Source organism: Podarcis bocagei (assembly GCF_964188305.1).
Source record: "Podarcis bocagei genome assembly, chromosome: 13".
NCBI classification, from domain to species: domain Eukaryota; kingdom Metazoa; phylum Chordata; class Lepidosauria; order Squamata; family Lacertidae; genus Podarcis; species Podarcis bocagei.
The window spans coordinates 10,525,401-10,534,753 of NC_138138.1; the positions used below are offsets into that span (position 1 = coordinate 10,525,401).

Sequence of the window (9,353 nt, forward strand, 5' to 3'; positions counted from 1 at the left end):
AATGATTTTACATAAATACATGGGTGGAATTCAATGCCATGCAAAGGTAACCGGTCCATCAACCCAAAGATTTCTGCTTGCCAAGTGGAACAACATCACCTGTCCCCGCCACTCCATGCTCTTCCAGAGATTCTCATGACCCTTTGGAGCAGATTTGGGGAGGGCACGGGAGGGCACACAGGGGGAGGAGAAGAGGAAAGTCCCATTGCACTAACAGGACTCGCTGCTCTTCCAAGTCCACATTCTCAGCAACTTCGCAGTCCTGTCTCAGCGACGTCTACTGGGCCCAACTCTGCATTACAGTGGTACCTTGGTTTACGCACTTAATCCCTTTCCAGAAGTCTGTTCTTAAACCAAAGCCATTCTTAAACCAAGGCGTGCTTTCCCATAGCAGCGGGGGACTCAATTTACAAATGGACCACACGTTCTGCTTCCAAGGCAAAATTCACAAACCAAAACACCTACTTCTGGGTTTGCAGAGTTCTTAATCCAAGTTGTTCATAAACTAAGCTGTTCTTAAACCAAGGTAGGGTAAAGGTAAAGGGACCCCGACCATTAGGTCCAGTCGTGACTGACTCTGGGGTTGCGGCGCTCATCTCGCTTTATTGTCTGAGGGAGCCGGTGTACAGTTTCCGGGTCATGTGGCCAGCAGGACTAAGCCGTTTCTGGCGAACCAGAGCAGCGCACGGAAACGCCGTTTACCTTCCCGCTGGAGCGGTACCTATTTATCTACTTGCACTTTGACGTGCTTTCGAACTGCTAGGTTGGCAGGAGCAGGGACCGAGCAACGGGAGTTCACCCCGTAGCGGGGATTTGAACCGCCAACCTTCTGATCGGCAAGCCCTAGGCTCTGTGGTTTAACCCACAGCGCCACCCGCGTTCCCTAAACCAAGGTACCACTGTACAAAGATGTCTGGAAACATGACAATAAGGCTGGCAACATCAATCTCTCTTGCAGAGATCTAGCCTGGAGACAGACAATCAGGTCATGTTTCCACAGCAGTGACCAGAGAAGAAATGACCACTGGGAGGAGCACAGAGAGATGAAATGCCCCGGTGCATGTGCAGCAGCACAACCAGACACCTTCCTCTGCCCCAGCTGCAACAAAACATGTCTCTCCTGCATCGGTCTCTACAGTCGCAGCAAGTGCTGCGACCTTCCAGCAGTTGAAATTCACTCCCAAGGAACAGGCTGCCATTGTCTCCTGAGACAGACAGATGCCAGCAACAACATGGTCCGTAGAGGGGTGGAGTATAAGAACCACCGGTCTAGACTCTAGACCAGGGGTCAGCAAACATTTCCAGCAGGGGGCCGGTCCACTGCCCCTCAGGCTTTGTGGGAGGCTGGACTATATTTTGAAAAAATAAATAAAATGAACGAATCCCTATGCCCCACAAATAACCCAGAGATGCATTTTAAATAAAAGGACACATTCTACTCATGTAAAAACACGCTGATTCCTGGACCGTCCGCGGGCCGGATTTAGAAGGCGATTAGGCCGGATCCGGCCCCTGGGCCTTAGTTTGCCTACCCATGCTCTAGACGGCAGCTAGACTGGTGACTGGGAGTGGCCGCCGGGACCACATAACACCAGTCCTGAGAGATCTGCATTGGCTCCCAGTATGTTTCCGAGCACAATTCAAAGTGTTGGTGCTGACCTTTAAAGCCCTAAACGGCCCAGTATACCTGAAGGAGCGTCTCCACCCCCATCATCCATCCCGGACACTGAGGTCCAGCACCGAGGGCCTTCTGGCGGTTCCCTCGCTGCGAGAAGTGAGGTTACAGGGAACCAGGCAGAGGGCCTTCTCAGTAGTGGCCCCTGCCCTGTGGAACACCCTCCCAGCAGATGTGAAGGAAATAAGTAGCTATCTTATTTTTAAAAGACATCTGAAGGCAGCCCTGTTTAGGGACGTTTTTAATATTTAATGCTGTATTGTTTTTAACACTTGATTGGGAACTGCCCAGAGTGGCTGGGGAAACTCAGCCAGATGGGCGGGGTATAAATAAATTATTATTATTATTATGTTTCATGCAACATATGTGTGACAGTGGGATTTGACAGAGAAAAGCAAGGCAGTCTTTCTGCAGGCAATGGCTTTCCCACCTACCTTGCCCCACCCTCCAGCTCCTGAGAGCCTTTCCCAGCCCATGACTTTGAGAACAGCGGAAACAGTTGGAAAGAGAGGAGTTCAGGGACAGTTTTTAAAAATAATTTTATAAGTTGTGCGTCCTTGTTTCTCAGTTTGAGCCTTTTACATGGTTTTGTACGCTTTCTGGTATTTTATGCACTGTGATTTGCTGTTATTTTATTGGTTACAGATTAGTAATTATTTATTGCAATTGATAAGTGTAAATTGTTAAATTATTATTTGCTGGTGCTTAATTGTACTGTTTACTATTGTACTGTTTACTATTGAATATATAAGTTGTTTATTTTGAAGTTATTGTGATTTTTTAAATGTAGGATCTGATTGTTACTATTAATGTTTGATGCTTTATTATGTTTATGTGTGTTGGAAGCCACCCAGAGTGGCTGGGGCAACTTAGCCAGATGGGCGGGGTTTTTTATTTAAAAAGAATATTATTATTATTATTATTATTATTATTATTATTATTATTATTATTAAGCTACCTTGGCTTCTGGTGTCAGATAAGTTGAGTGTTCTCTGCCCCCCCCCAATAAACATTTGCTTTGCAGTTTCACTTCCACTAGAGATTAAAGGGAACCTAAACTCTAGTGGATATTCTTGCAAAACTCACCTACCCTGTTGGGAAACAGTAAAACACTTCTTTCCCACATGCATGGTTAAATAGATGTAATAAACAAAAATCTGCCCTTGTACCCTTACGGGGAACACAAGAGCCCTTGTAGAGTCCTTTGTAGGTTCTCCATCGGTCGGAGAAAATAACAGAGGCCAACCAGAGAATATTGAGAAGGATAGCAGCTCGTAAGCCTGATCTTTATTGAACTGTTGCAACAGGGTGCTCCCCTCACATGGAGGAGAGGAGGAGGACCTTGAACAATGGCGTGGAAGACCTTATATAGACATTTTTAATTCCCTGCCCTGGAGCTCAAGACCACCCCCCACAAACATCATACCTACGTCACAGAAAAGGTGTTTTTCCTGTCTGCCAGGTTGTTATGTACTGAGTTGAATAGGATCCAAAATGCAGAAGTCTGATTGGTCCTAGAATAATAGGATCCAGAATGCAGCAGTCTGATTGGTCCTAAAACAATAGGATCCAGAATGCAGCAGTCTGACTGGTCCACAGGAGCCACCCAATCCAGCTCCAGGTGGAACTGAATCTGCAACCTGATTGGCCTACAGGTGAATCCCGGAATTAGCCAATCATGTGGGGCCCATTGTGTAAATAATGTATATAAGGCAGACATTCTGGGGGAACTTCCATTCCTCCTCACCACTAGGAGCTGAATAAAGAGCATGAAATCCACTCTTGACTCCGAGTATATTTCACAGGTTATCTGATAATGCCTTATCTGATTGCCTTTCCTGGTAATCTGTCACCCTTTGAGATGGTGATTTCCCAATTCCTGAGGCAATGGGAAGGTTCCCTGACCCCCCTCCCTCCTTGCAGAGAAAACATTTGGTCAGTTTGGGAGTCAAAATGGTTTCAGGTCGGTCTTCCTGTGCTGATCTATGTACGTGCTTGGTTGATACATTTATGAACATTTATTATCCATATTATTATTATTACTTAGACTCACCATTCTCTTAAATAAATCATTGTAGTGAGTGTTGGAGATCAAAAGGTCTGCCCTATTTCCCCAAGCTGTTCCTGATGGGTTGCTTGAAGTTAAGCAAAACCACCGCAAAACCAGTTTGGTACGTTATTCCTGCTCTGTCTTTTTGCTGACTCACTTCTACGGTTTCCATTGTTGCACTGCAGTCCAGGCTGGTAGGACCAAGGAGATGGTTGAGCCAACCAAAATCCCCTCGGGGCACCTTCTAATGGCAGGGATTGCGAGCCTGGTCTCAGCATTTCAGGATCATTGCGGTCCACATCCTCAGAGTGCAATATGTAGTTACGTGTCCTGACATAAGCAAGCAAATGTCCTCTCCCCAATAAGGCTTAGAAGCAAAGTAGATGTTTGCTTTCTCCTCGGTTTTTGGAGCTGGCCTAAATAACTGTGTGGTTTTTTTTCTTTCAATAATTTTTATTATTTTTTTCCCAAATGTCTTAAACACAATGCAGCTTAACAATGTTATTCTCCTTTCTATCTATATCTTATCCAAATTAACTTCCCTGCACCCCTCTTCTGGCTTCTCTACATTGCTCTTACTTAAGCGTGATTACTATATATACATTCTATAAATGTCTATAATTCTTTAATAGATTGTTGTATTATACTTTAGACATTTGTTGTTTAGTCGTGTCCGACTCTTCGTGACCCCCTGGACCAGAGCACGCCAGGCACTCCTGTCTTCCACTGCCTCCCGCAGTTTGGTCAAACTCATGCTGGTAGCTTCGAGCACACTATCCAACCATCTCGTCCTCTGTCATCCTCTTCTCCTTGTGCCCTCCATCTTTCCCAACATCAGGGTCTTTTCCAGGGAGTCTTCTCTTCTCATGAGGTGGCCAAAGTATTGGAGTCTCAGCTTCAGGATCTGTCCTTCCAGTGAGCACTCAGGGCTGATTTCCTTCAGAATGGATGCATTTGATCTTCTTGCAGTCCATGGGACTCTCAAGAGTCTCCTCCAGCACCAGAATTCAAAAGCATCAATTCTTCGGCGATCAGCCTTCTTTATAGTCCAGCTCTCACTTCCATACATCACTACTGGGAAAACCATAGCTTTAACTATACGGACCTTTGTTATTACAGCATTACATCTTGTGGTCTAACCAAATGTTTACAATAAACGTTATGAGTTTTATTTCAGTCCTGTGAGTGGGCTAAATAACTGTCTTAAACACAGTGGCCTGGAAAAAAGCTGGGATTTCACAGTGTGTGTTTGTGTGTGTGTGTGTGTGTGTTCACATGTTCCATTATGATCTGTGTACCTATTGTGTGCACAAATGATTGAGCTTCACAAAACTGCAGATGTGCAGCCTTCCACACAAACACTTGTAGATGTGCAAAGGCAGTTTAAACCTGTGTTCAGTATAACGTGTGAACAAGCCTGATGTGAACCAAGAGTGTGGCCCCTGCTGCCGCCTTCTCTCTCTGTTGATTCGGCTCTCTCAGGTTGCTCTGTGGACAAGACTGGTTGTAAAGGATGGCGCCTGCAAAACTCCTCCAGGTGGCATTTTCTGCCCTTGACCAGCGTGCAGAGTTGTAACTCGGCCATCATTTTCATTGCAGCTACAATGTTACGAAGTTATGATGATAATTCAGGATAATGGTTTTCTTTAATCAATGGACTGCTAAGCCATGTAGTAATAACTATAAAGAAATCCGGCGGCGCCAGGTTGTGCAGATTAGATTAGATTACTGCAGTCAATGGCAGTTTATGATAGGTCTTGCAACTGATCACAGACAGTCCCTGTGTGACTGCAGACTGTATATGTACCGCTGCATTAATAAAGCACTGTATTTTTCGCTCTATAAGACGCACCAGACCATAAGACGAACCTAGTTTTTGGAGAAGGAAAACAAGGGGGAGAAAATTCTGAATCCCAGAAGCCAGAACCTGAAGTCTGTAACCTGAAGTGTCTGTAACCCGAGGTACCACTGTGTACAAAAATACATACCCATTACAAATTATCTTTTTATAATATAATATACTTAGATGAAACAGCTACTTAGTCTATAAGAGAACAAAGTCAGAAGGAAGAAAATACAAGGAAAGGAGAAACCTAAAAAAAGAGAACACAAGAAAAAAGGAAAAGAAGGAAGGAAGGAAGGAAGGAAGGAAGGAAGGAAGGAAGGAAGGAAGGAGAGAGAGAAAAAAAGGTCTTCCGGTTCTCTGTCCTGCAGCTACATATGATATTCATTCCTTAAGATAGAACCATTCTGTCTTTTCAGTCTTCAAATCCAGATACAGTGGTACCTCGGGTTAAGTACTTAATTCGTTCCGGAGGTCTGTTCTTAACCTGAAACTGTTCTTAACCTGAAGCACCACTTTAGCTAATGGGGCCTCCTGCCACCGCCGTGCTGCTGGAACACAATTTCTGTTCTCATCCTGAAGCAAAGTTCTTAACCTGAGATACTATTTCTGGGTTAGCGGAGTCTGTAATCTGAAGCATATGCAACCTGAAGTGTATGTAACCTGAGGTACTACTGTATCTCAGGGTTACATACGCTTCAGGATGAGAACAGAAATCGTGCTCCGGCAGCGCAGTGGCAGAGGGAGACCCCATTAGCTAAAGTGGTGCTTCAGGTTAAGAACAGTTTCAGGTTAAGAACGGACCTCCAGAACGAATTAAGTTCTTAACCCGAGGTACCACTGTATTACAAGATCATTTTCACGCAAAAAGTCCACAATAAATTTCCAATCCTTAGCAAATGTCAATAATGACTTCATCTCCACTTGTATATTTGTCGATAAAGCAAGGGCTGGAAAAATCCCACAGCTCCCCTGGGCTCTCTCCAGCCAATGGCCATCATCCTGCACCCACCGGCACCCAGTACAGTTGTCCCTGCAACTTCCTGGGCCCCCAAACTGACTTGCACGAGCAGCGCTGCGGAGCCATTTCGGGAGTGACCTTTGGCTCTGCAAATTGGCCTCGTCTTGGCTCTTGTCCTTTGGTCTCAGAACAAACAGTGCTGCTGATGTGTCTCATTTTACAGTCTCTTGTGAAAAGCTGCCAGTTAAGGCAGCGGTACAAAGGTCTCGGCTGTATCCTTTCTCAACTCGTCCAACGGCTTCCGTCCTACAAGGCACCTTGACTTTATTAGCTCGCAAAATGCATTATGATGACATCGGGAGGTGCCTAGAAGTCTTCATTCACATTGTCGCAGGAACCCCCCCCCAATCATTCAGTTTGTACAAACTTCACACACACACACACACACACACACACACACACACTCTCACACTCACACACTACATATGCTATGCTACGCTTCTGTTATAAATTCATAGAAAATCAACCATACATCGGATCTTCACCATTCTACTTTTATTTTACTCCATGAAGGAAGGACTACAAAATGGGGAAGGTTTGATACAGGGCAGACATAATCCCTTGAGCATACCAGCACATCCACAGGAGGCCCTGCCCAGTTGCTATGCCAACCCTGATGGTCCTAGACAGAAGACCATCAAGATCACAAAGAACTTGCATATGGGAGTGGATTCAGCATGGAGTGGAACAAAGGACAATGATCAGCTCTTCCCTCTGGGGGCAGGAAACTGCAAACTCCCCTTTGTCACCTGGAAAGTACTCATGGGGAGGGGGGAAAGGGGGAACCAGCCAGGTGACAGGACACTCAGGTTACCACCACAACTCCTCCCTCAACCCCTCCTTTTTGTGATGTAGTTGTGATGTAGTCTTAGGGGTATAGTTTGGGGGATTAGTAACTAATAAAAGTTGGGGTCTTCTTTTGTCCTCGGCTTCCATTTTGCTTCATCTTATTGCGGGTGGGAGTCCTGTCGCGACAGTATGCAATAAAGGCCAAGCCTACAGGCTGCTGTTTTGCTCCAAGTTATCCTGGTTGGTGTCTTGGTTTTTGTCCAAGGGAGCCCTCGGATTTCTCCGTTAACAACATTCAAACATTACCTTATGTTAAGGAACCTCATGCAGGAACACAGAAATCTGCCTTATACCAAGTCAGGTTATGAGTTTATTTAGCTCTGCACTGCCTCTGTTGATGGGCAGCAGAGAGCCAAGAAGTGAGGCAGGCAATCTCTCTGAGCTCTCCCTGGAAATGAAGGCGATTGAACCTGGATTATTCTTCAAAGTATGTGCTCTGTCACTGAGCCACACCCTTTCTCCTGAACAGATTCTTCTTCTTCTTCACTTCCTTTCTGTTAGGTACTGAAGTTCTCACCCTGGGCCAGCAGGGGGATACTGTAGATAGTTTTCACTCAGGTCCACATATGCAAATAAGGGATTGAAAGTGATGTTCAGTGATTGGATAGTTACAGAAAGTGGTTACTGTTGCGTTGCTCTATATAAGCAGGCTGGCTGAACCCTTCAGTTCAGTTCTGTTCTGGCCTGTGAATAAACAAGAGCTGTTTGAAGAATCACTGTGTCGTCTGATATGTTCACCCACAACTTAACACTTTCTATACCGCTTTATATTTTAAAGGGGGGAAAAAATCTCAAAAGCAGTTCACAGCATGTTACACGCTGAAAGAAAATTATATGACAATGATGTGCTGATTGTATTTAACTCCTAGCAAATCAGCAAAAAATGTACAAAACAGGCTCAAATGTATGCTGGGAATGTAAGGGAAAAGAAGGCACCTTTTATCATATGTGGGGGAAATGTAAGGTAGTAAAAGGATTTTGGGAAATGATATATAGTGAGTTGAAAAAAATGGGTATTAAGGGGGTAAAAATGAAGAATGATATTGGGATATATGTATACAGATAATAATGTTAAAATGTCAAAGGATGGGGCAACTTTGATTGTATCATTGTAGCAATGTAAAATCAAATAATAATAATAATAATAATAATAATAATAATAATAATAATAATAATGGGACGCGGGTGGCGCTGTGGGTTAAACCACAGAGCCTAGGACTTGCCGATCAGAAGGTTGGCAGTACGAATCCCCTCGACGGGGTGAGCTCCCGTTGCTCAGTCCCTGCTCCTGTCAACCTAGCAGTTCGAAAGCACATAAAAGTGCAAGTAGATAAATAGGTACCACTCTGGTTGGAAGGTAAACAGCATTTCTGTGTGCTGCTCTGGTTTGCCAGAAGCGGCTTAGTCATGCTGGCCACATGACCCGGAAGCTGTACGCCGGCTCCCTCGGCCAATAAAGCAACGGCCACGACTGGACCTAATGGTCAGGGGTCTCTTTGCCTTTACCGTACCCAAATAATTCAATATCTTCTCAAACCAATCCTCCTCTTTCTCACTGACCTTAAACCCTTTCATTCTGTGTATCTTCACGCTTTTATTTTCATTAGGAATGCTTATTTTTAAGGCCCTCTCCTTCTATCCTGAAGAATCTGTATCTGAAGAAGTGAGCATGCACATGAAAGCTCATGCCAATTAGTTGGTCTCCAAGGTGCTACTCTTGGGACGCGGGTGGCGCTGTGAGGGACGCGGGTGGCGCTGTGGGTAAAACCTCAGTGCCTAGGACTTGCCAATCGTCAGGTCGGCGGTTCGAACCCCCGCGGCGGGGTGCGCTCCCATTGCTCGGTCCCAGCGCCTGCCAACCTAGCAGTTCGAAAGCACCCCCGGGTGCAAGTAGATAAATAGGGACCGCTTACTA

At 45.1% G+C, this 9,353-nt stretch overlaps 1 long non-coding RNA gene across 1 annotated transcript in view; it reads right to left on the reverse strand.

Moving 5' to 3' along the window:
* The window catches only part of LOC308571474, a 116,219-nt gene that overhangs the window by 86,134 nt on the left and 20,732 nt on the right, over positions 1-9,353 (reverse strand). The window lies entirely within an intron of this gene.